Source organism: Stomoxys calcitrans, chromosome 4 (genome assembly GCF_963082655.1).
Source record: "Stomoxys calcitrans chromosome 4, idStoCalc2.1, whole genome shotgun sequence".
Taxonomy (NCBI): domain Eukaryota; kingdom Metazoa; phylum Arthropoda; class Insecta; order Diptera; family Muscidae; genus Stomoxys; species Stomoxys calcitrans.
The window spans coordinates 119051126-119078763 of NC_081555.1; the positions used below are offsets into that span (position 1 = coordinate 119051126).

Genomic DNA, 27638 nt, shown 5'->3' on the forward strand with positions numbered 1-27638 from the left:
GAAAGATTGACAAGGAGAATGGTAAACAAAATTATGCTTTAATGCTTGAAAAGAAGAAAGTTTTTGAACAAAATTTTGAAAAATATCCAAAAAAATTAAATTTTGACAAAATTTCCTATAGAAATGAAATTTTGACAAAATTTCCTATAGAAATGAAATTTTGACAAAATTTCCTATAGAAATGAAATTTTGACAAAATTTCCTATAGAAATGAAATTTTGACAAAATTTCCTATAGAAATGAAATTTTGACAAAATTTCCTATAGAAATGAAATTTTGACAAAATTTTCTATAGAAATGAAATTTTGACAAAATTTTCCACAGAAATGAAATTTGGACGAAATTTCCCATAAAAGTAAAATTTTGACAAAATTTCCTATAGAAATGAAATGTTGACAAAATTTCCTAGAAATGAAATTTTGACAAAATATCCTATAGAAATGAAATTTAGACAAAATTTCCCATGAAAGTAAAATTTTGACAAAATTTCCTATAGAAATGAAATTTGGACGAAATTTCCCATAAAAGTAAAATTTTGACAAAATTTCCTATAGAAATGAAATGTTGACAAAATTTCCTATAGAATTGAAATTTTGACAAAATTTCCTATAAAAATGAAATTTTGACAAAATTTCCCATAGAAATGAAATTTTGACAAAATTTCCTATAGGAATGAAATTTTGAAAAAATTTCCCATAAAAATAAAATGTTGACAAAATTTCCCATAAAAATAAAATGTTGACAAAATTTCTTATAGAAATGAAATTTTGACAAAATTTCCTATAGAAATGAAATTTTGACAAAATTTCCTATAGAAATGAAATTTTGACAAAATTTCCTATAGAAATGAAATTTTGACAAAATTTCCTATAGAAATGACATTTTGACAAAATTTCCTATAGAAATGAAATTTTGACAAAATTTCCTATAGAAATGAAATTTTGACAAAATTTCCTATAGAAATGAAATTTTGACAAAATTTCCTATAAAAATGAAATTTTGACAAAATTTCCTATAGAAATGAAATTTTGACAAAATTTCCCATTGAAATGAAATGTTGACAAAATTTCCCATTGAAATGAAATTTTGGCAAAATTTCCTATAGAAATGAAATTTTGTCAAAATTTCCTATAGAAATGAAATTTTGAGAAAATTTCCTATAGAAATGAAATTTTGACAAAATTTCCTATAGAAATGGAATTTTGACAAAATTTCCTATAGAAATGAAATTTTGACAAAATTTCCTATAGAAATGAAATTTTGACAAAATTTCCCATAGAAATGAAATTTTGGCAAAATTTCCTATAGAAATGAAATTTTGAGAAAATTTCCTATAGAAATGAAATTTTGATAAAATTTCCCGTAGGAATGAAATTTTAAAAAAATTTCCCATAAAAATGAAATTTTGAAAAAATTTCCTATAGAAATGAAATTTTGACAAAATTTCCTATAGAAATGAAATTTTGACAAAATTTCCTATAGAAATGAAATTTTGACAAAATTTCCTATAGAAATGACATTTTGACAAAATTTTCTATAGAAATGAAATTTTGAAAAAATTTCCCGTAGGAATGAAATTTTAAAAAAATTTCCCATAAAAATGAAATTTTGAAAAAATTTCCCATAAAAATGAAATTTTGACAAAATTTCCTATAGAAATGGAATTTTGAGAAAATTTCCTATAGAAATGGAATTTTGACAAAATTTCCTATAGAAATGGAATTTTGACAAAATTTCCTATAGAAATGAAATTTTGACAAAATTTCCTATAGAAATGAAATTTTGACAAAATTTCCTATAGAAATGAAATTTTGACAAAATTTCCTATAGAAATGAAATTTTGACAAAATTTCCTATAGAAATGAAATTTTGACAAAATTTCCTATAGAAATGAAATTTTGACAAAATTTCCTATAGAAATGAAATTTTAACAAAATTTCCTGTAGAAATGAAATTTTGGCAAAATTTCCTATAGAAATGAAATTTTGACAAAATTTCCTATAGAAATGAAATTTTGACAAAATTTCCTATAGAAATGAAATTTTGACAAAATCTCCTATTTTAGCCAAATCAGATAAGAATTGCGTCCTCTAGAAGCTCAAGAAGTCAAGATCCGAGATCGGTTTATATGGCAGCTATGGTTATGAACCGATTTTGACCATACTGTTGTTGGAAATCAAAACAGAACACCTCACGGAAAATTTCAGACGAATCGGAAAAGAATTGCACGCTCTAAAGGCTCAAAAATTCAAGACCGAAGATCGTTTTATATGGCAGCTATATCAAAACCATGGACCAATATGGCCCATTTACAATCTCAACCGACCTACACTAATTAGTAGTACTTGTGCAAAATATTTGTTTGTTTTCTGCTCCGTATAGACTCAAAAATGACTGAACTGATTTTCTTGCCATTTTCACAAATGGTACGCAATTGTCCCCTGATGAGAATAGGGAACTACATTTTTTAATATCTGAAGGGGTGGACGGACGCTCCCCTTTACTAGCGTCCTAGTAACGCTAGTTCTCGGAGATGGGTGATGCGATTTAAGCGAAATTTTGTGTGTGTTTTTTTTTAGTAACCTAAAATCAAAAAATTTGATATCCAAATTTCGGATGAGGTACCTAAGGGGCCGCCCCATCCCCGAAATCCACCAAATATATAAATACATACAGACCAATCACTACAATAGAGGACTCAAACGAAAACCATTTAAAAGTGGAAAATGAATCTGATATTCATATATGGTGTCAAGTGTTTAAGGGGCCCCCATCCCCATAACACCCATGACAATATGGGGCTCAAATAAAAGGGTAGTTGGGAGTAGAGAACGAAATTGATATCCACTTTCGGGACGAAGTTTCTGGGGGTGCCCCCTTTTCCAAAACACCCCCCAAACAGGACTTATTTACTGACTATGGCAATATGAGATTCAAATAAATGGTATTTGAGAGTAGAATACGAAACTGATTTCCAAATGTGGAACCAAGTGCGGACATCCCGCCCCCACCACCAAATAGGATGTATATGCTCACCATGACAATATGGGTTTTTTGGGTCCATACCCCAAACCAGACATATTTGCTGATTTTTGCAACTTAGAAAAAGAATTTGTAATCCAATTTTGAGACCAACGGTAATATGGGGTTCAAATAAATGATAGTTGAGAGCAAAGCACGATGCTTATATATTTTTAGGGGTAAGTGTTTGGGGGGAGGAGAAGGCCACCGTTGCGCACAGGATAGTATGTCCGCCTATGACGCCGAACTTCTGGGTTCAAACCCCGGTGTGGACAACAGAAAACTATTCAGCGGTGGTTATCCCCTTACTAATTCTGGATACATTTGTGAGGTACCCTGCCATGTTTAAACTTGTCTACCCACTTTCGGGACCAACTTTCTGGAAGTCTTCACCTTCCCGAAAACACCCCACAAACAGCAATTATTTACTGATCATCGCAATATGGGGCTCAAATAAAAGAATTTGGGAGTAGACTACGAATTAGATATCCAAATGTGGGACCATGTATTTGACGCACCGCCCCTTCCCCAAAAGAGTACAAATTTACCGACAATGCTTGGAGAACCAATATTGGGGACAAGTGTTTGGGGGATGTAGTTTAAATAAATGGCATCTGAGTGAAGAGCACGATCCTGATATTTTTTCCGGGCAAGGTGTGTGGGGGACCACCTCACCCCCGAAAACACCCCAATATCGGACATCAGAGAATATTGGGCTCAAATAAAGTCTTTTAAGAATGGAGTACAGCTAACATCCAAACTTAAATGGCCCTAAACCCTCCGACCGAATTCATAGATCAATAAAGATCATATGGGAATATATATGGGGGTATATTCATTTTGTCATTCTGTTTGTAACACATCGAAATATCCATTTCCCTATAATGTAAATATATTCTTGATCGTCATAAAAATCGAAGACGATCTAGCCATGTCCGTCCGCCTGGGTCTTAGGTCCAGCTGATTTAGGGTCTTAGGTCCATTAAAGCCACATTTATTATCCGATGTTGTTGAAATTTGGGACAGTGTGTTGTGTTAGGCCCTTCGACTTTCCTCTTCAATTTGGCCCGGATCCGATCCCTCGATTTAAGGTTTTGCCACCAGGCGCATTTATTGTCCGATTTTGCCAAAATTTAAAACAGTGAGTTGTGTTAGACCCATCGACATCCTTCTTCAATTTGGTCCAGATCGGTCCAGGTTTGGATACAGCTGCCATAGAGACCGATCTCTCGATTTAAGGTTTTGGGCCCATATTTGGGGACAAGTGTTTGGGGGAGGCATTATAATAGAAACTCCCCTTAAACCAAAGGCAATATGGGGTTTAAATAAATGGCCCATAAAAGGCGCATTTATTGTACGATTTCGCCGAAATTCGGGACAGTGAGTTGGGTTAGGCCCTTCGACATACAACTTCAATTTGGTCTAGATCGGTCCAAATCGGACCATATTTCGATATAGCTGTTATGGCGGCATAAATTATGCATTTTTCACCTGATAATGACGAAAGTCGGTTTACATATATATCCAGGGTGGCCCGACCGAACTTAACGCCTTTTTACTTATTCTAATTCTCCTTAAACCCAACCTTATCAATATTTACCTCTTGACATATATAGTCATGACATTTTTCCAAATAACTACTCTCTATTGTCCTCAAAATATTCGCAATTAAACCATTTGAATTTACCACAACAATTTCCGCCTTCTCTTCCTCAAACACAACACAAAAAAAAATGAAATTTGAACACAAATCTTAATACCATATTTCATACTGCCTAATGGCCATCCAATCTAAACAATCCACAAATTGTGTTTATGGCCAAAAACCAGAGCTGTGAAAAAATCCGAAAACAGATGGAACAATGCAACCAACCAGACAAACATAAACAACATTTTTGCTGCTGTGCATATTATCTGCACCACACATAAGGTAAACATCAAATATGTGATTGGCAATTGGCCAAATTGAAAAATAAATCCGGCAAAAGTGAATTTCAAATGTGAAAAATGCCCCTTATAACCGCAAACGAATTTACCTTTGTTTTTTGTTTCGTCATGTTTTGACAAAACACATACACACACACACACCAACGCACGTGTAAAAACAAATCAAGCGATTTTAAACTAATTTTGAAAATGGCAGTCAGCTCAAATAAGCATATGTATATGTAAATGTGGGAGAGAGAGAGGTTGAGGAAAAACAAATAAATTTGGTATTTATTTTTATAACGATTTTCAGTTATGAAGGGAGAATTTATTTGACCGGCAACAGGCAGGAGGTGCATGCGAAAAGTACTGAAAACGTACTGTATCTGTAAAAAGTACTGTATATTCAAAAAGTAATGTATCTGTAAAAAGTACTGTATCTGTAAAAAGTACTGAATATGCAAAAAGTAATGTATCCGTAAAAAGTACTGTGTATAGAAATAGTACTGTATATTCAAAAAGTACTGTATATTCAAAATGTACTGTATCTATAAAAAGTAGTGTATCTGTAAAAGATTTCACTGAAATTTGGAACAGTGAGTTGTGTTTTAGGCTCTTTGACACATTTCTGCAATTTGGCCCACATCGGTGCAGATTTGGATATAGCTGCCATTAGACCGATCTCTCGATAAGAGGTTTTGGGCCCATAAAAGGCGCATTCATTGTCCGATTTCGCCGAAATTTGGGACAGTGAGTTGTGTTGGCTCTTTAACATCTTTCTCCAACCTGGCCCAGATCGGTACAGATTTGGATATAGCTACCATATAGACCGATCGCTCACTTTAAGGAATTGGGGTCATAAAAGGAGCATCCATTGTCCGATTTCACTGCAATTTGACACAGTGACTTATGTGAGTCTTTTCGACATCCGTATCGTATATGGTTCAGATCGGTCTATGTTTGGATATAGCTATCAAAAATACCAACACTTTGTTCTACAAAAGTGAACAATGACTTGTACTATTTAGACCACTCAATGTTCGTGCCGAATTGGTCCAAATAGGATCATATTTGAATATAGCTGTTATGGGAGAATAAATTATGCATTTTTCCCGAGGTGGTGGATATCCAAAGTTCATCCGGGCCGAACTTTATGGGCCCAAAGCCTCTAATCGATAGATCGGTCTATATGGCATCTATTTCCAAATCTGCAGCGATCTGGGCCAAATTGCAGAAAGATGTCAAAGAATCTAAAACACAACTCACTGTTCCAAATTTCTGTGAAATCGATTACAGATACAGTACCTTTTGCAGATATAATACTTTTTTATTTGCAATACTTTTTGCATTTACAGTACCTTTTTCATATATAGTACTTACAGGTAGAGTACTTTTTCAAAAGTACTGTATATGCAAACAGTACTGTATCTGCAAAAGGTACTGTATCTAAAGAAGATCTTGCATCGCCCTTTCCAGGAAATATTCTCTTAGGAAAAAATTTCTATTAAATTATTTTAAAAAACAAAATTTCTTAAAAAAATGTCTCTAAAGTAATAGTGTGCTGTGTGGACACGAGATACTGTATCGCAGAATATCAGCAGATGGATACAATATACTTAAACTTGTATGTGTTACTACCACATCAAAGGGCAAACAGCAAATTTCATGTTGTTCCGTAGAACTATTTGGCCTAAGGAACGTTGCCAGAAAACTCTTCAATAGAGCAAAAGCTACAAACACCAGCCAGAGGACCAAGACATCTACAAGGCTTGAATTGACAAGAGCTTGAAGCAAATCTTTGATTAATTTTTGCATTGGTAGTTACTTTAGGGGCCTAACGAACTTTCTGACCTTAACTTATATTTCGTTAAGGTAACATACATTTCGAAGTTAGAGCATAAATGAGGAGTGAGTGAGGAAATACTTAAACTTCCATTTTTTTCCATGGGACACATTTGAACGAAGAGAGTACATTCTTTTTATAACCACTACCGTTTGTAACACATCGAAATATCCATTTCCACCCTATAAAGTTTATATATTTCTGATAAAATCTAAGACGATCTAGCCATGTCCGTCCGTCTGTCTGGTGAAATCTTTCGAATTATCTTTGTCCATAAACACAGATTCTCTCTTTGTCCATAAACAGGTTAAATTCGAAGACGAGCTATATCGGACTATATCTTGATATAGCCCCCATATAGACCGATCCACCGAATTAGGGTGTTAGGACCATAAAAAATCGGTCCAGATTTGGATATACCTGCCATATAGACCGATCTCTCGATTTAAGATCTTGAGCTTACAAAACGCGAACTTATTGACCGATTTTGCCAAAATTTGGGAGAGTGAGTTGTGTTAGATCCTTCGACATCCCTTTTCAGTTTGGCTCAGATCGGTCTAGATTTGGATATAATAGCTGCCGTATAAACCGATCTCTCGATTTAAGGTCTTGGGCGCATTTATTGTCCGATTTCGCCGAAATTTGGGACAGTGAGTTGTGATAGACAACTTCAACATTCTTCTTCAATTTGGCTCAAATCGGTCCAGATTTGGATATAGCTGCCATATAGACCGATCCCTCGATTTAAGGTTTTGGGTTCATAAAAGGCGAATTAATTATCCGATTTCGCTAAAATTTGTGGCAGTGAGTTGCGTTGGGCTCTTCGACATCTCTCTTCAAGTTGGATCAGATCGGTCAAGATTGGGATATAGCTGACATATAGACCGATCTCTCGATGTAAAGTTTTGGCCCCATAAAAGGCGTATTAACAATTCGATTTCGCTGAAAATTGACACAGTGACGTATGGTAGGCCTTTCGTCATCCGTGTCGTATACGGTTCAGATCGGTCTGTATTTTTTTTCTCTGTTACCCAACACGCAGGGGATGTCCCCTATGGATGCAGTTCATTGCGTTGGCGAGAGGAAATAAGGAATTGGAGTGGGGGGAAAAGGATGTAGTGCTTATAGACATTTGTCTTAAATCTTTGGATGCCAAAGTGGGGGGGAAAAACATTAGCCGGAAGTCGATTCCACATACGAAAGGTTCGGGCGAAATTAGAATTCCCTCTATAATGAATTGTGCGGTCCGCTGGCCAATCAATTACAAATGGGTGTGAGTTCCTGGAATGTCTAGTATCCCTGACACATATCCTTACATCAGGAATAAGAAGACTAATATCAGACGAACACACACCATGAAAGTACGGATAGAACAGCGCCAAACAACCCACATTGCGACAATGTTCAAGGGAGGCAATAGAGTTGGATACCCCACTGTCCCCAATCCAAGCCATTGCTCTCTTCTGTACACAGTCCAGTAGCTCCAGGGATGATTTTCAAGCTCCAGCCCATACATGTGAGTTGTACTCCATTTTCGGCCTTATGAAAGTGGTGTAGGTGTTAAGAAGATCAGACGGAGTAAAGTAATTCTTACACCGTTTAAGGAAGCCTAAACATTTGAATGCTTCTTTTGACACTTCAAATACATGTTTAGCCCAATGGACATTACTTCGTATTTTTAGGCCCAGAACATCAAGAGATTCTGATTGCTCAACATCTACACCGTTGATAGACAAAGGTGATCGTAATGGGTCAGTGAATCGTTTGTGTGACAACAAGCAGCACTGAGTCTTGCGTGCATTGCGTGCATCTACTCGATTCATTCGACCCCACTAGCCAGCAATTCATGGCGGAGTGTAACGCCCATAACCCGCCTCTTGTTCTAAATCTCTCGAAGACTTGGCCTATGGTCGAATGAGTACGAATGACCGAGATTACTGTCATCCGCAAATGAGTAGATCGGTTTCGACGTCTGACCCAACAGTTGATGAAAATTGGAAAAATAGAAGGAGAAGGAGAAAGAACAGAGCCCTGGGGGTACACCTGCGGTCAATTTGTGCTCATTGGATGAGAACCCATATATAACGACTCGAATAGTTCGATCTCTAAGAAGGCTCGAAATAAATCGAACGAAGCCATTACCAACACCAAATGCGACAAGCTTTGATAGTAGTGCACCGTGCCAGACCCTATCAAATGCCTTGGAGATATCCATAGCCACAACCTTACTCTCACCAAACTGGTGGATTGAGCTTGTTTTTTAATAACTTCCAAATAAATCCTAAAAATTTATAAATCTCTTAATAATTTATCTAAGAACATCTTTATACCATTTAGTACAACCTAATATCTCACCTTGCTATCCATCTATCTGTGGAAAGTAAGGAAAGAAAACCCACCACTTCTCTCTTTACAAATTTCCTGCACATTTCATGCACATGTAACTTTTAAATGTTAAAACCTTAAACTTTTAACACACATCAACTCAAGCTAAAGTAGACAGACAGACAGATAGACATACACAGTAAGATTGAATTAACCTTGGAATATTTTTGGTAATTTTTTTTGTTTTTCTTTTTTGTGTTCGACACTTTTTCGACAACAATGTCTAATGAGCATTACAGACATTTAAAAAGATACACCGGCAGACCAAGTGAACAATCAACCAAAACGACCGGCTGCCCAAAAAGGTACAAAAAGCCTAAAGACAATGAACACTGAAGTGTAGCAAAAAAAAAAAACAAGGTATGGATAATAAGAAAACTACGTAACCGAGAGATCCCAAAAACCAAAAGAAAAAACAAAAAAAGGCAAACTGGTATTTTATGGCATCCATGATAGGTAGATATGTGGCCTAAAGCACCAGCTCTAAGTCATCAGACAGATGATTTTTTTCTCTTCTTCAGTTTCAGTTCTTATTATCTTCTCAACTTTTTGTAGGCAAAGTTTTTTCTAAGAACAGAAATATTGAGTGTAAAAGAAACACTCGAAACTTTTTTTTTGGGTTTTGGTTGGTAAATTACCATTATATATTTCTGCTGTAGAATGTTAGGCAAAACATGATGGACCAAGTTAAAATTGCTTTTGAATTCAATAAGGAAACTGTGGATGAGTTATGTCAACATTTGAAATTGCATATATGCTGTCATACAACTCTAAATAGAGGAATGAAAAGGACTAAAACTCATTCTAAACTACGATTGTATATGAATTTCTAGCACTATGGGACTCATACTTGATGGAACAAGGAAACAAACTTTGTTGTCTGTAGACAACAATTTAATGAAATTTTATATTGGGTTGCCCAAAAAGTAATTGCGGATTTTTCATATAGTCGGCGTTGACAAATTTTTTTACAGCTTGTGACTCTGTATTTGCATTCTTTCATCTGTCAGTTATCAGCTGTTACTTTTAGCTTGCTTTAGAAAAAAAGTGTAAAAAAAAGTATATTTGATTAAAGTTCATTCTAAGTTTTATTAAAAATGCATTTACTTTCTTTTAAAAAATCCGCAATTACTTTTTGGGCAATTTCGATGAAATTTTCTATAAAGACAAAACGTCCAAGTAATTGGGGCCATTGAGTGGAGCGGACGTGTGTTTATTCCGTTCCTTAAAGAAAAAATATCCGTATCTCAATAAAGGCACTACCTATTACGAACAGTTTTAAAGCTTTTTGGAGTAGACTAGAAATGGGCTCAAAAGACCCAATAGTGGCGTCGGACCGTAGCATGTTGGTATTACCTAAGGTGGTATTTCCGACTCGGATTCAGACAGTGACGGTGTCAATGAAACACTCATCGCAGCCAAATCCAGAGATGAGGGCAGCGAGATGACGGCAGCAGTGAGCGATGGCTTTGCTTAGCTCACAAGCAGACCAAGAAAGCTATGCGGGGCATGACGAAGGAGACAGAGGAGAATGTGTCGGCAGCGCAATTGGGCGAAATTGCAGGATGCTGGAAGGGATAGAACTGACATTCCAAGCACTTCTACGGAAGCTGGAAAGAGAATCAGATCTCCCGAAGATGCTGGAAGGGAAAGAACTGACATTCCAAGTACTTTTACGGAAGTTGGAAAGATCTCCCGAAGATCATAACACTGCTAAAATGCTGAAAAAGAAAAAGGGCTCCCCGCTTTCAAGAACTTTGGGAAAATCAAGCCCGCAATGGAGACTCCAGACAGTGTCCTTCGGAGGTAGACAAAGTCAGAACAGGGACGAAGGAAGAGCGCACTTCCCCTCAGTCTTCATGGAGGCCTGTGACTTCCAAAAGGAGGCCAGAGCCATTATGGAAACGGAAGATGATCGCTGAGAATGGCAAGGAGCCGCCCTTTTACGCCAGAGTGGCAAGGAAGCACAACGGAGATGAGCTGATTAATGAAATTATGTTCATCCGGTAGGATTCCACCAGATCATCGATCCCAAGTGGAGGATCTATTAAAAAAGCGGATTTTTGAACATGTTTGGAACTCTGTAGAGGATCCATCCATACAAATAACGAGCTGCGAGTATAGATGGGCCATCTTTACGCTGCGTTTTGTGTCAGCGGAAAGTTTTGATAACGTCAAACAGCTCGTCAGACATATCCACGCTCCCCTGGGAGGGCGCAAAGTTCGACCTGGTGAGAATGGACATCCCCCAGCTCAAGAAAGCGATGACGAAGGAGGGGCCATCTTTACGCTGCGTTTTTCGTAAGCGGAATGTACTGATAACGTCAAACAGCTCGTAAGAGATATCCACGCTCCCTGGGAGGGCGCAAAGTTCGACCTGGTGAGAATGATGGACAACCCCCAGCTCACAAAAGAGACGGTCTTCATCAAGGGATGGGACAGTAAATTTGCGACGCAACGCATGTTGGGATTCTTGGGCAAGCAAAACTAAGGTTTGGTCGCCGAGAAGTGGGAGGTCTTCTACAGGGAGGAGGAGGGAACTCTCTTTGTGGTTGGCATTGATCAAGTCTCCGTGAAGAGTTTGGCTAAGATTAAAGGCAAGGCACACTACGGGATCAAGGGTGTCTTTTTCATGATTGGGAAGACTAGGATAAGCAGAAATCCTCATATGGAGACATCAGGCCGTTCAGTGACTCAATACCGCCCAACAAACAGGGGGCTAACGATGAGACAACCACCGACTCTCTCAATATTAGAAAACTAGGATAAGCTAAGATCCTAATACTAAAATATCAGGCAGTGCAGTGGAGAGACACCTAACACAGGCTTACAAACAGGGATCCGACGATGGACCCAACACTGACTTCAAGATTCGGAAGACTAGGTTAGGTAAAGATCCTAATATTGAAACATTAGGCAGGGCAGCGACATGAGTCTCAATGCAGCCTAACGAACAGGGAACCGACGATGATACCATCATCTACTCCTAAGAAGCCCATTTACTTAAGATTTGGAAGACTAAGATAGGCAAAGATCCTAGTATTGAAACATCAGGCAGTACGGGGAATTGAAACTCAATACAGACTAACGAATAGCGATCTGACGATGGAACCATTACCGACTTTATAAGGATTCGGAAGACTACGATAGGCAAAGAACCTAATACGATGATATCAGGCAGTGCAGTGACAGCAAAGTCAATGCAGTCTAAAGAACAAAGAGTAGACGATGAGATCATCACCCACTCCCAAGATGCCCAATTACAGGAGGACCAATGATTAAGGTAATCCAGATTCATTTCTACCGGAGCGAGACTGCTACACACGCTCTGATGGAGAAAACCAGCAAGGGAAAATTTCATATTGCCTTAATTCAAGAGCCATGGCCGACCCGAAACAAAGCTTCTGGACTGAACCAAATCAACTACCAATTATTCTATGCTTACATTGGTACTCGGGCGAGGACCTGCGTTATTTGTTGTAAAAATTTAAATTATGTATGTTCCCCAGAGTTGCCAACGTCGTATGCAACAGTGGTGAGACAGGAAGACGGTAGAGCATCCCTGGCATCACTTAATCTGCCATTTGAATCTTCGAAACTGCCACCCACGTCGGAGCTGCAACGGTTGGTGAGGAAAGCAAAACGGACAAGAAATGAGATACTAATAGGGTGTGATGCGAACTCTCACCACATTTCGTGGGGTAGCACCAACATTAATAAGCGGTGCCAAGCCCTGGCAGAGTTTTTGAATACCAACGACCTAATAACACTTAATATTGGTAACACCGCTACCATTGTTAATAGGATTAGGGAGAAGGTATTAGATGTGATGATATGATCGGAAAATCTAATCGATGGAGTTCAGGAATGGAGGGTCTCCATGGAACACTCTTTCTCTGACCATCGCTACAATAAGTTGAGAATCGCATGGCCAGGGCCGAATCCGATAAGCTTCCGTAATAAGTTGAAAACCAGCTGCCCAAAATTAGGAAGACTACTCAGAAGAAGACTTGGGCAATATAATTTAGATTGTCCAAGCATAGAAGACATTTACAAAAATGTCAACAGGATTACGGCTGCACTAGTGTAGACTTTCAATGATAGTTGTCCTCTTCGGGAAAGGAAATCAGCCCGAGACAAACCCTGGATGATCGGGGAGATTCGCAATATTGGGAAAGAAGTCCGCAGGTCCTTTGACAGAGAATGTCGCAAAAACGTGGAACTTTATTGGAATGTGTATTACACATGGCTCAAGGAATACAATAAAATTACCAGAGCGGCAAAACTTGCCTCCTGGAAGTTTTACTGCGAACAGGTCGATAGCTTTAATGACGCTGCCAAGATGAAAATGTTTCTCTCAAAAACCCATGTCCAAACTGAAACGTTAGTAGACGACATGGGAGTGAGAGTAGAGACAACGGAGGACGTGTTGAGGGTTTTGATGAAACCCCTTTTCCACAGGACACGACGGCACTCCCGTAGACACCGAAATCTTAGAATAAAGGTGTTGATCGAAGGTTTATAATTATGGAATTTATGGTGAAGGAATCCTTGAGGGCCTGATGGAACATTTCGGCGTTACTACAGAAAGAGAGGCCATCGTACAGAAGAGGAGGTCACCGTAGCGCAGAGGTTAGCATGTTCACCTATGACGCTGAATGCATGGGTTCGAATCCTGGCGAGACCATCAAAAAAATTTTTCAGCGGTGGTTTTCTCCTTCCAATACTGGCAACATTTGCGAAGTACTATGCCATGTAAAACTTCTCTCCAAAGAGGTGTCGCACTGCGGCACGCCGTTCGCACTCGGCTATAAAAAGGAGGCCCCTTATCATTGAGCTTAAAACTTGAATCGGACTGCACTCATTGATATGTGAGAAGTTTGCCCCTGTTCCTTAGTGGAATGTTCATGGGCAAAATTTGCAATTTTACTACAGAAGAGGCATATTTTCACAGCGTTCCCGGGACTTGCAGGAGGCAAGGGTGGTATTTATACCCAAGCCCGGCGAGGCAAGTTATGCGACACCAAAGACCCTACAGACATATAAGCTTTAAGTCCTTTCTACTCAAAACCATGAAACGTACTGTGGGCACCTTGATAAAGATTAGGACATCCTGAGAATTGCTCAAATGCAAACAGCATGCCTATGTCAAGGGAAGGTCGGAAGGTGGATAATGTCCTGCACGAGGTTGTGCATAAAATAGAAAAATCCTTCGATGTCAAAGCGTACCCATTGGCGGTATGCATTGACATCGAGGGGCTTTTAAGAATGTGCGGACCGACAAACTGATCCATCCTTAGACCAGTATTGGGTGGATACGGTCCTAAGAGACGGGGTAAACCATATACTAAGAAACAGGTGGATAAATTGTGTCTCCCATGACATAAATATAAGGGAGAAAGTGACACAAGGCACGCCACTTTGGGAATTTTTCGCCACTCCCATGGGTGACTACCATAACTGACATATTACGGATGCTGGCTGAGGAAGGATTTTAACCCATCTGCTATGCAGATGATGTTATAATACTTTTAAGGGGTAAGGATCCGAACCAGCTATGCAGAAGGGCCGAAAGGGTCTTGCAGATGGCATACGCCTAGACCTAGAGGTCGCAATGTTAATAGAGAGAAGACTGAAATCTGTCCTCAATAAAACGATTTCGACAAAGTCAAATACTAAGGAGTCATTTTGGATAGGAAATTAAATTGGAAGTATCACACTCAGGAGCTTATTGAGAAGGCTCACAGATGTTGGGCATTATGTAGATGGGCCGTAGGCTCGAAATGGGGCCTGAATCCGAGGATAGTCCACTAGCTTTACAGGAGAGTGACTAGACCAATGCTAAATTAAGCCTCAGTAGTTTGATGGACTGATATGGGACCTTAAATCGGGAGATCGGTGTATATGGCAGCTATATCCAAATCTAGACCGATATGAGCCAAATTGAAAAACGATGTCCAGGGGCCTAACACAACTCACAAATGCGCCTTTTGTGGACCCAAGACCATAAATTGGCAGATCGGTTTATATGGGGGCTATATCACGATATAGTCCGATATATCCCATCTTCCAACTTAACCTGCTTATGGACAAAAAAAGAATCTGTGCAAATTTTCAGCTCATTATCTCTATTTTTAAAGACTGTAGCGCGATTTCCATCCCAGTTCCTGGATGGAATCTTCAGGGGCAAATTTGCATCTGCACCCAGTCAATTTTCAATTCTAAAGAGTTTGAATTAAAAATCTTTTACATAGAATATTTCGTTGTAGTGTTTATCCGATACAATTTTGCCAAAATTGTAATTCTTAAAAAGTTGTCACACAACTTTTGTTTTTGGAGATCCTTCACAAAATAAGTTGAGGCATTTTAGATCAATCTTTAACTCAAAACATGGCCTATATTAATACACTGGCTCGCTCCAATGTATTTTACGAAGCAATATTTTACTAATCTTAAATTGGGGAAGTTCATGACCTGTTGATGGGCGCTTCTTAAAACCACATGGCCTCTTAATAATAAAAATATGATAAATAAATATATCAAATATTAAAGTAAACACAAAAGTGCCTGGTACTGCAAGAGGTCTTTCATTGAAAAATCATCACCTTTCACTTATCAAGTATTTTTTTTTTCTATTTTATACATTATGACAGGTCATAAAATATAAGAGCCAAACAAACAAAAAAAGAAGCAACAATTGACTTCAAGAGTGGGAATATAACAATTAAACATACAAAAAAAATTATTAACACCAAAATGAAAAATAAACAATGCTACATCCAAAAAAATTAAAAAAAAAACTGATATCAACAAAAAGAAAAACAAAAAACGGCAAAAATACACGTACCTGAAATCAAAGCAAACACGAATTGAAATATAATAATTAATTATTTACTTTGGGGTTTTTATTGCTAAGCGTTTTTTTTTCGTTTTGTTTGCCTTTTTTTCTCATGTGGTATCTACTTTCATCAGCGAAAACCCTATGAAAACGATATACTACGTTTGAGTACAACGAGAAAAAAAAACACACAGAGACAAAGAAAAACAAAACATTAAGAAATAAATAAAACAAATTGAGAAAAGGAAACCCCCTGTAATAACAACAAAATGAAGAATGATTAATGTCCGACACAGTCAACCATTGTGTTATGCTATACCAGAAGTTAATATAAAGTGATTTACCTATAAAACAATCACTGAGTAGTCTAAAAACCAGAGGCAAAAATGTTCTTAGATTTTCAGGTAAAAGTGGACCCTCCCCCATACCCCAATTTTCAAAAACGCCAGATCTCGAAGATGCGTGCACTGATTTAAGCGAAATTTTGTATGTCACCTTATGGTACCTAAAAACACGAAATTGGTAAAACATTCTGGGATCAAATAACCTGGGGGGGCGCCCCATCCCAAAACCCACCCGAACGGACATGGTCACTGATTGGGACAATATGGGTGTCAAATGAAAGGTAATTAACAGTAGAGTACAAATTTAGTATACAAATTTCACATTGAGTGTCGGGGGGTCCCCCACCCCCAAGAAAGTCCCAAGAGGACACTTCACCGCTTTGGACAATATGGGTATCAAATGAAAGGTATTTGAGAATAGAGTACGAACTTGCCATTAAAATGTTACCCTAAGTGTTGGGGGGCCACCACCCCCAAAAACACCACCCAACAGCACACTTTAACCGCTTTGGGTAATATGGGTATCAAATGAAAGGTATTCAAAAGTAGAATACAAATCTGAGACAAAAAATTATTTTTTGGTGTCTGAGGGCCCACCTCACCACCCAAAACCACCCAGCAGGACAAATTTACCGATTGGGATAATATGGATATCAAATGAAAGTTATTTAAAGGTAGAGTCCAATGCTGATATAAAAATTTATTTCTTGGTGTCTGAAGCTCCTCCTTACTCCCCAAAACCCTTCAACAGGTCATATTTACCGATTGGGACAATATGGATATTAAACAAAAGATATTTGGAAGCTGAGTACACATCTGTTATAAAAATTTGGTCCAAGGTGTCTAGGGGACCTCCCCAGTCCAAAAAAACCCTCAAAACGGACATAAATGTCCAAAGTCACAAAATGGGTATCGAATGAAAGGCCTTTGGGACTTGACTACGAATGTGGCATGCACAATTAGGACAGAGTCTAGGACGGGCCCATCCACCAAATACCCTTCAATAGGACGTGTAGTTCGATCGGGATAATATTTCAATAAAGAGAAAGCTCTATGACAATATATTTCGAATCTAATGTTGGTATAAGGATTCAAGTATCTGGGTCACGTCCTACCGTTCCGCAGGACAGTAGATCGCGAGAATAAAAGACTCAAATAAATTGTCGTTTGGTTCTTAGCGTCGGGGGGACCCTCTCCTCCCAATAAATGCAACGCCAAACTGTCATGTAGGATGACCGAGAATATATTGCACTCAAATAAAAGGACATGCAGAGGGCAATCCCCCTCCTCCTATCCTACCCGAAAAAATGAATTAAAAATAATATATGAATAATATGAAATAATATATGAAGGCCGATCAGGATAGAATAGGACAGAAATAATAGGTCTTTGGTAGTAGAGTACACATTTTCCCCTCAAATTGGGATGGACACAGGAGGACCTGCGGATCTTTAAAAATGTAGTATCCCAAGTGGTCGCTTTGAAATATGATTTTAAATGTAGATAACCAATACAAAAAAAGTGTGAATCCGAACGAGTGCCCCTAGCCCTGAATATCTTGATAGCCTCCTTCAAAATGCTTGACATTATGGGGCTCAAACAAAATTGTGCTCTAGCACGTAGCTGACATTATTTCAGAGTCCGCCTCTAAGCTCCCTTCAAACCTTTAAAAAAATCCCCTCAAATCGAACATATTTACCGACCATGGCAGTATGGATCTTAAATGCAAGGTATTTGGGAGAAGACGCTGAATCTTATATCAACATTCGGGATCAATTGTCTAGGGGACGTCCCACCCCCATAACAACCGACAAATAGGATGTTTTTGCTCAGCATGACAATGTGAGACTTAAAGAGAGTGGAGATCAAATCAGGTAGAAGTCATAAACACGAATGCAAAGCTTAAGGATATTGCATACTAAATATATATTTCCAATTTCTTAAGGAAAAATTCTTTAGATGAAAAATATTTTACTTCATATTAAGAATATTTTCTTAAATGTTAGTATAAGAGATCCTTAACTTTCAGACTTACAATTAAAGACAAAAACCTTTCAATAAACGTTAAATACCGTCGAAAAGCAAAATTCGAAATGAAAAGTTGCAACTGATAAACATAGGCGTATTTTGCTCTAGAAATGATTACCAGGAACCATTCGACAAAGAAAATGGTCTTTAATTTGTAGTAACGTTTTATGGGTTTGTGGTGTTAAGCAACTAAATGGTCTGTTATCTTCTTCTTCTTCCTACCTAGATTATCTCAAATCAACTCGGTTCTCTAAAATATCTCATAATTTTTTCCAATATAGTAACCAACATTGAATACCTTCATTCTCAGGTAGTGCTCACAATAAGAAACGCTAAAACATTTGTTTCTTCATTCAAGTTCGCTGATGCTGCGTTATGGTGTGGCGGCAACAGCTGTCTAAAACAGCAGGTTTGGCAAAAAGGAAATCTGAAAAGATTGTAACAAAGAAAGATTGTGCTTACTGGTGGTTGAAAACGCCATGGAGATAGATGAATGATTTAATGGAAAGGTAAAACAATTAGAAACAACCACATCCTATGGTCTTTCACTCTGCCAGTCGGCTAGTTGGTTGGTGGGTCTTCTATCGTAGTTTTCTTTTTCACATTCATCTATGGCAGTGTCTTCTTGAACTGCCTTGGTCCCTGCCAGCAGGCACAAAGCCCATTTCCCCTCCCTCGCTTAAAATGGATTTGTGGTTGCAAAAAAATTGTAACAATACCCCAACAACAACATGATGTTGAGATTTGAATTGGATACACACAATTCGGTGTTTTGCGGAGGTTTCTAGTGGTCTGAGATTTCGTTTCATCATTAGTTAGATCTGTCTTACAGTTCATTGAAATGTGAGTGCTTAGTCTACGTAGCTGGTGCTGATGACGGTGAGGATGATTCACTGGCATGATTGAAAATTATCAAAGGTGTGCTAATTTGAAATGTTTTGCAACAAAAAACATTTGTAGGCCTATGATTTTTTATGAGTGTGAATTAAATGCTTCATTCAGATGGAAACTTTTCAAAACTATGGCAGTCATATGTTTAAATTTAACCAAAATTGTTAATAATATTTTTTTTGAAGCCACCATGACTCAGAGGTTGTCATGTCCGCTTGAAGCAGAACGCCTGAATTCAAATTCAGGCGAAAACATCAGAAAAGTTTTTTTATCGGTTATTATGTCCTCCTAATGCTGGCGACACTTGTAAGGTAATTGCTTTACCCAGGGGGAAAACTAGTAAGGCCTGCTTAAATCATGTCTCATAACAGCGCTTCAGCCTTCTAATAAAAAGACCTTGTGCCATTTAAAATTAAGCTTCCAAGAGGACTATCCAGCAACTTCTAAAAGTTTGAAAAAGCGATGCCTCTACCGTCCTTATATAACCCTTCTGAAGTACCCCATAAAATATATGAGCCACATGTGAGTGACTATTGAACTTCTGATGGTTTTGAGCAGTAGTTCTGTCTTTCTTAAGGCTTATTCGAACCTTGATAGATTCTGCTGAAAATGTATACAAGTTAGTCAGTTCTCGCAGCATCGTTACATTAGTTTAGTGAAAAACTTCCGAAATAAGGTAAATACCCACTGAACAAAATCGGAAGACTACTCAGAGAAAAACTTGGACAAGATACTTAGGAGAATCGTTAAGTGGAGCGGACGTTTTGTTATAATAGGTCATAATTTTTGGAAAAAAAATTTTTGGGTCACTCAAAGACAGCAACGATAGTGTTATCCATTAGGTGGTTGATATTCTACGTCTATTTCCAGTGGAGTGGCAGATCTAGAGCCCGGTAATAGGTTTAGAATGAAATCCAAAGACCCAACAGCTGCGGTGGTGGTATCAGGCCTTAGCATGTTGACTGCTACGGAAACCACGGCTGGTGGAGTGGCTGCTCCAGGCTCCACTTGCCGACAGACGGAGGCTTTTAACGAAGACACCTGGTTCAAGTCTTAAGGACAAGGGCGAACCTGTTCCATCTTCGCATGCCTACAATTTGCATAGGCCATCGACCTTTCCCGGCAAATCGATACGCTCTTTAAGAAGTTCGAATAAGAGAAGGCGCATCGCTCTCAGGTTTATTGAGAGGCTTAGAGGCAAACGAGCGTAAGACTCTCACTGTTAGGGAGAGAGACCCCCGCGTATTCGCTGCAAAGACTACCCCAAGACTACACGTCTAGATTGGGAAACTGCATCGCAGTCAGCCAAAAGGCTGCGATCACCTAAAGGCATCCCATGCCTAAAAGAACTAGGACAAGCAATATTAAGAAGCGTCGAAGAACCTTCGCTAATGTCGCTAGGGACATTTTGATGATGGCGGTTGTCGACAAGGGAGAAGAACAGGGCTGCATATCTAGAAATATTTGAGTGGGATAGTCAATGGACTGTCATCAGTATACTCCGTTGTCCTTGCGGAAATTCCTGAGCCTCCTCCAGTTTGTGACGATGTAGACTGGTATCGGGGCACATACAAATTAATTTCCTTCCGGTATCAACGCTCAATTGAAATGTATCGCTGCGCCCTAAAAAAAATTGGTGAGATCTGGCTAGTCAAGAAGGAAGATATTCCTTCTCGACCAATGGCGCACCCAATCTTTTAACCACCGACTGGAATATTGGTAGACTGGATGAGGCTGATGGTGACCGGAGACATGCAGTATTCGAACTTAACTTCGGCTCTCTCACAGACCTCAACAAGTCTGAAGGAGTTGTATCCTACGGGTTCAACAAGCTGAAACAAAAGGTCTATAAAGGTGGTGGGGTTGGGGAATCAGGAGACTATTCAGCAGTTGTTGCTGAACACTTCCATGAGGAACTATCGGCCACATCGCTAAAGTCTGGCGGATTGCAGGAGACTGAAAATCCCCCTGCCACAATCGACAAAGGAGGGGATGGCATCGAAACGGGACCCGCCAAGCGCTGTCTGAGTGGGTACAAAGTTGGACTGGGCTCAAGGAGTGCGCCAGCGGGGAAGCACGAAACTCAGAAAGTACTTCGACAGCTTCAAAAAGTTCTTTGAAGCATCTAAAGAGAAATCGTCCACACTGCAAGTGTCCAGTGTCCTGAGGAAGAGTGGTTCCACAACTTCCTCACCTACCCCTGGATGCGTACGGAAGCTCATCATAACAAGTTCTAACGAATCTTGTGAGGTTGAACTCCTGGTGGAATCAGAAGACGAGACTGACACAACAGTGGTTGAAGTTCTGAATCCTGACTATGGTTTCGTTTCTACAGATGAATTTCCATTATTGTAATGCCACGTCGGCGGCACTAAAGGCCCTCCTGATGACAGGGGGATTTGACGTGGTTGTTATCCAGGAACCATAGGTGTGTGGAGGAATGGTACGTGGACTAAGAATTCCTGAATTAAACTACACAAAGGTACGAGCGTAGGTACGTGCAAAGAATAGTCGAAATGTTTCCTTTCTTCAGTCGTAATATACAATGGTAACATTTCTTGATATTGAAAGTGCTTTCAATAATGTAAAACCGACGTCAATCAAAAAGGAGTTGGAATTTCTAGGCATCAACTCTACCGTAAGAGAGTTTATTAATAACTTACTTACTAAAAGATGTATTACGGCAGGCTTGGGATCTGTGGTTCGCAAGTTGTTGGGCTATTTAAAGCGATCTGGATGGTTCAACGGTAGGAAGTAGAAGGTACCACTGTTCCTGTGGGTACCACAATGGACGAAAACGTGTAAATAAGTCTGATAGCAGACTGCCAATTAAACCTAACCTTACCTTCGTATTCTACTCTCTACCTTTCGTTTGAGTACCATTTGTCCCTTTGGGTGTACATGTCCGTTTGGCGCGTTTTTTGGGCTGGGACGAATCGCCTGGGAATAGGACACAAATTTTAATAAAAGTTTCGTATTGTACTTTCAAGTAGCTTTCGTTTGAATATTATATTGTCTCGATCGGCCTACATGTCCATTTGGGGGTGGTTTTTGCAATGGGGAAGCCCCTCTGGGATTTAACCCCAAATTTCTATATAAGTTTCGTATTCTACTTCCAATTATGTTTCATATCATACCCATATTGCCCAAATCGATAAACTTGTCTATTTGGGTGGGTTTTGGGGTAGGGCGTCCCCCACATTTTTATTCCAATTTGGTGTTTTTGGGTTGCAATAAGAGGACAGACAATATTTCGTTTGAATCGATGCGTCCATGTCTGAGATTAGGCATTTTTTAAAATTGGAGTTACGGGGAGGGTCCGCCACCATCGCGGATATCACAAAATGAAGTACCTTATTGTCAACGGAGAGTCGAATTCTACCACCTGTGCTTAGTATGGTCCAAATCCGTTCAAAACCTGATATAGCTGCCATATAAACCGATCTATGATCTTGACTTCTTGATCCTCTATACAACGCGTCTCTTATCCGATTTGGCTGAAATTTTCCATGAAGTGTTTGTTTATGACGTCCAACAACCTAGGCCTTTATACGGCGCAATTCTTATCCCTTTTAGCTGATATTTTGCACGATGATTTTTACTAGGTCTCCAACAGCCAAACCAAGTATGGGCGGGATGGCAGAAGTTGAAAAATGTCATCTATGGTGAAGGGTATGTAAGATTCGGCCCGTCCGAACTTAGCACGCTGTTTCTTGTCTTCATAAAGCAGATTAGATTTGGAAAACATTTTTAGGAGCAAACTTATCACATATCAATAAGTGCTCAATGATAAAGGACCTATTTTTCTAAACCAGAGTCCGAACAGTGTGCCGCAGAGCGACACATTTTTGAAGAGAAGTTTTTACATGGTTTAATACCTCACAAAGGTCGGTACGAGGGAAAATCAAAGCTGACATTTTTTCTAATATCCTTACCAGGATTCAAACACACACAGCGGTGGCCTTATTTACAGTCTATTTTCAATATTCCTAAACAAATTCCTTTTCAGTGAATCAAATCACACATTTCTTACACACCCTTTCCAAAAAAAATGTGATTTGTTCATAGAATTTGCATCAAGTTACTTAGTTCAGCGAAAAGCCACAGCGGCCAAAAGTACTTCATCAGAAGAGGATTTTTTTTCCTCTCGTTATATAAAACTCATATTAAAAATGAATCATTTCGCGTGGCCTCTTGTCTGTCTTGCCTTTGAGAAGAAGTTCATTCGGTCAAATGGTGGTGATATATGTGAAGCAAGTCTGATATTTTATTGTGAGGTTGTCTTTAAGAGAAAGAGAAAAAAAAACAAATTATGTATATTCTTACTTTTATTACTCAAAACCAAGCGTCGCCAATTCAGACATTTTTTTATTGGTTTTGCAAAAAAAGTTTGAAGTAAATAAGACAAAAAACCAGGCTATGAAATCATAACAATTTAAAGCGAAACGTGAACAAGCAACTAAAGAAGCAGCTGCTAAGCCATTCAAGACTGTGCCATTCATTGAGCTGACTGAGTGAGGGTTTTTTAAATACTTTTTGCTTGCCGGTCCCTCGTAGCCTATTGTTGAAGCCAGAAGTGGTTTTATCCTTAAAAGGTTTTATTGCTACCTGTTTGCTTATGGCTGAGCCTTTATGGGTTTTGCGCATAATCTGTGCTCTTTGTAAAGCTGAGATTTTTACCTGCACATGGACTTTGAACATTTGTCGCAACAAAAGAAACAGAAAATCGAACCAAAACCATTCATTCTTGTTTTGCAAAAAATAAATTAAATAAATTACCCTGTATTGAATATAGTGTTGAGATTTTTGTGGAAATCTACAGCAGGGAGTTTTCGTTTTATTTCGGGATGCATGCGTACATTGAGACTCTTGTGCTGAATGCGGTTATGTTGAATTCCCACTAAACGGAGATGCTATAAATTTTATGATCTTACACCTGCCCCTTAGGATTTGATTGATTTGCTTTACGGTGAAACCTTAGCCCACAATGCAGAGAATGTAGTAAACCGTGTTGTATCCTTTGTTTCAATAAATTTAATTGCAAGCAACATGTCGGCATTATCTTACATATCTCTATTACTTGATTCCATAAATATGGGAAAATGTATACCAAGACAAGATGTATTGACTTTATAATCATCCATTTTGTTTAATGATAAAGAAACCACTAAAGGTAATGGAGCCAGGCCACAACGGGGTAAGGGGGAATGAAATGGCAGACGATTTAGCAGTGAAGGCTAGAAAACTGCCATCGATAAACTTGGTTAACTCGAAGACTTTCGGGTCGACTCAGTCCGATTTAAGGGCGTGAGCGACAAACGTAACACTGTGAAACAGCGAAACAGTCGGTAGAACGGCGAAAATCCTAAAGGGTGATCCGGATCGTGAGAGGACGAGGCTTTTACTGAAAGGATCTCCCGATTTGCGCCCTCTAGAGACTTAAGAACACAAATGGGAAGATCAGTTTATATGGTAGTTTACCGATCGAATTGTATCATTCTTAGTATGGTGCCATTAAATGTCTGGGAAACATATTTCTGAATTCCAAAAACCCCCCTCGACTGTGGCATATCACTCAACGAGATAACGGAAAAGTTCAATATTTACCTGTTCTAAGTGCCGCGCCAAAGAAATATCTCAGGGAAATGTTCCAGGATGAGGGGAAAATTTCAGCCAAATTGAATAAGAATTGCGCCCTCTAGAGGCTCGAGTAATAAAATCGGAGATCGATTTACATAGCACCTACAGCAGGTAATGAACCGATTTGGAGCATACTTGGCACTGTTATTGGAAATCATAACAAAACGAAACGTGCATAATTTCAGCCAAATCAGATAAGAATTGCGTCCTCCAGAGGCTCGAGAAATCAAATCGGGATCGCTCCATATGGCAGCTATATCAGATTATGAACCAATTTGGACCATACCTAGCACAGTGGTTAAAGCCATAACAAAACGCCATTTGCATAATTTCAGCCAAATTGAAAAAGAATTGCGCCCTCTAGAGGATCGGGAAATAAAGTCGGAAAATCGGTTTATATGCCAGCTATAGCAGGTTATGTACAGATTTGGACTATACCTATCACAGTGGTTGGAAGTCATAACAAAACGCCACATGCAAAATTTCAGCTAAATCTAATCAGAATTGCGCCTTCCCGAGAAATCAAATTGGGAAACCGGTAGAGATGGGTAAATACCCAAAAGATATTTACCCGGTAAATTGGATAAATACCCGGGTGTTTAGTCATACATACCCAAAAGCTGGGTTTTTACAATTTTGCAGGTATCTTGAGTAAAAAAACCTTTTTAAACGATTTTTGTAGTTTCGTATTCTTTTTATATAAACCTGACCTTCTGATCTCATTCGGAATTTACCTATATATAGCCGCTATATAGACCGATCTCCAGACTAAAAGTCTTGAGGCAATAAATTCGTCATTTTCATCTGATTTCGATGAGAATTGGCATAGTGAGATCTGGTTGAACCCCATCCATTCCTGTCAAATGTGGTCTTGATCGGACCATATTTGGATATAGCTGCCATATAGACCGAACTCCCCATATAGAGCCTATAAAATGAAATTTTTCATCAAATTTCGATGAAATTTGGCACATTGAGTTCTGGTGGACCCCTACACCCTACGGTTGAATGTGGTCCAGATCAGAACATATTTGTATAAAGCTGCCATATAGACGGATCTCCTAATATAGTGTATTGAGGCTATAAAATAGGAAGTTTTTTTTATCCAATTTCGATGAAATTTTGCACAATGACTACTGGTAGACCCCTACCCGTTCTTCTTAAATATGGTCCAAATCGGATCATATTTGGATATGGCTGCCATTAAAACCGATCTCCCGATATAGCGTATGGATCCTATAACATGGGAAGATTTCATCCGATTTCGATGAAATTTGGCACATTGAGTTTTGGTAGACCCCTAACCATTCTAGTCAAATGACAGTTCATATTTGGATATAGACCGATCTCCCCATATAATGTCTATAGCCCATAAAAGTCGTATTTTTCATTCCATTTTGATGAAATTTGAAACAGTGCTATTTAGTAGTCCTCTACACTTTTGTGTTGAATATCGTATAGATCGGATCGTACTTGGATATAGCTGTCATATAGACCGATCTCCCGATATAGTGTTTTGAGCCTATAATTGGAAGTTTTCATCCGATTTCGATGAAATTTGGCACATGGAGTTCTGGTAGACCCCTACACCCATCTGTTGCATGTGTTCCAGATCGGATGATAGTTGGATATAGCTGCGATGTTGACCGATCTCCCGACATATTGTATTGAGCCTACAAAATGGGAATTTTTAGTCCCATTTCAATAAAATTTTGAACAAGGAGTTCTGGTACACCCTGTCAAATGAGGTCCAGATGGAATCATATTTGGATATAACTGCCATATCGACCGATCTCCCGATATAGTGTATTGAGCCTATAAAATGAGAATTTTTCATCCGATTTCGAGAAAATTTGGCACAATGAGTTCCACGGAGGCCACCGTAGCAAATTGAATATCGTACAAAGCGGACCATTTTGCGCCCATATACGTATTTATTTCATTCGATATGGTGCTCAAAAGCAATCCGGCCAAAATCTCCACAATATTGGGAGTGAGATGTTCTATTTGACATGATGTGTGCAAAATTTCATAAAAATCGGCACCGATTTAGCTATTGCTCCCATTTATATCTTTTATGGGATATGGCTTTTAAAGGTTGTAGAAATCCACAATTTCTGTCTATCGTAAGAAAATCTTACAAAGTTTTATTCGATATTTCAATAGGTATGTAAAATTAAAATCTGACTGGATTTGGAGATATGTTCTATTTAAAAAAAATAGTACGTAGACTAGTTGGTGTAGAGTATTATATATTCAGCTCCGCCGAACTTTTGCCTTTCTTTATTATATTTTTAAATTAGTCTGCGCCCATGCCCCAACAGAAGACAAAAACAAACGAACCAAGAATATATTTTGTGAGAGAGAACATACACTGATAGAAAAATTACAGTACTTTGCCAATTGGCAAAGATTTTTTAATACCATTTGGTATCAATTCAATGCCATACAAAGTAGGCTATTAAGAATCGACGGCGTCATATTTGTATTCTATTCATCGCGCCAGAAGTGTTGCGCGATGAATAGAATACTTTGTACGTAAAATATTAACGCCATTAAAAATATTTGTTAAACAAATAAATAAAATGTTTTATTACAATTTGAGTGTGGTGCAGCTGATCACGGTGTAACATTAATTTTTGTAATTATTGGCATAAATAATCGAAATAAAAGATTAAAATTATCTTCAACGGTTTTTTTTTTGGTCCATTGGGGGGTGGAG

At 38.5% G+C, this 27638-nt stretch overlaps 1 protein-coding gene across 5 annotated transcripts in view; it reads right to left on the reverse strand.

Moving 5' to 3' along the window:
- Positions 1–27638, reverse strand: part of LOC106080879 (uncharacterized) — a 470932-nt gene that overhangs the window by 253942 nt on the left and 189352 nt on the right. The window contains exon 3 of one of the 5 annotated variants that reach the window (XM_013242484.2): positions 18684–18812. The exons of the other annotated variants lie outside the window; for them this stretch is intronic. The gene's annotated coding sequence lies outside the window, so the exon portion shown is untranslated. The remainder of the gene's footprint in view (positions 1–18683; positions 18813–27638) is intronic. 5 annotated transcript variants of the gene reach the window in all.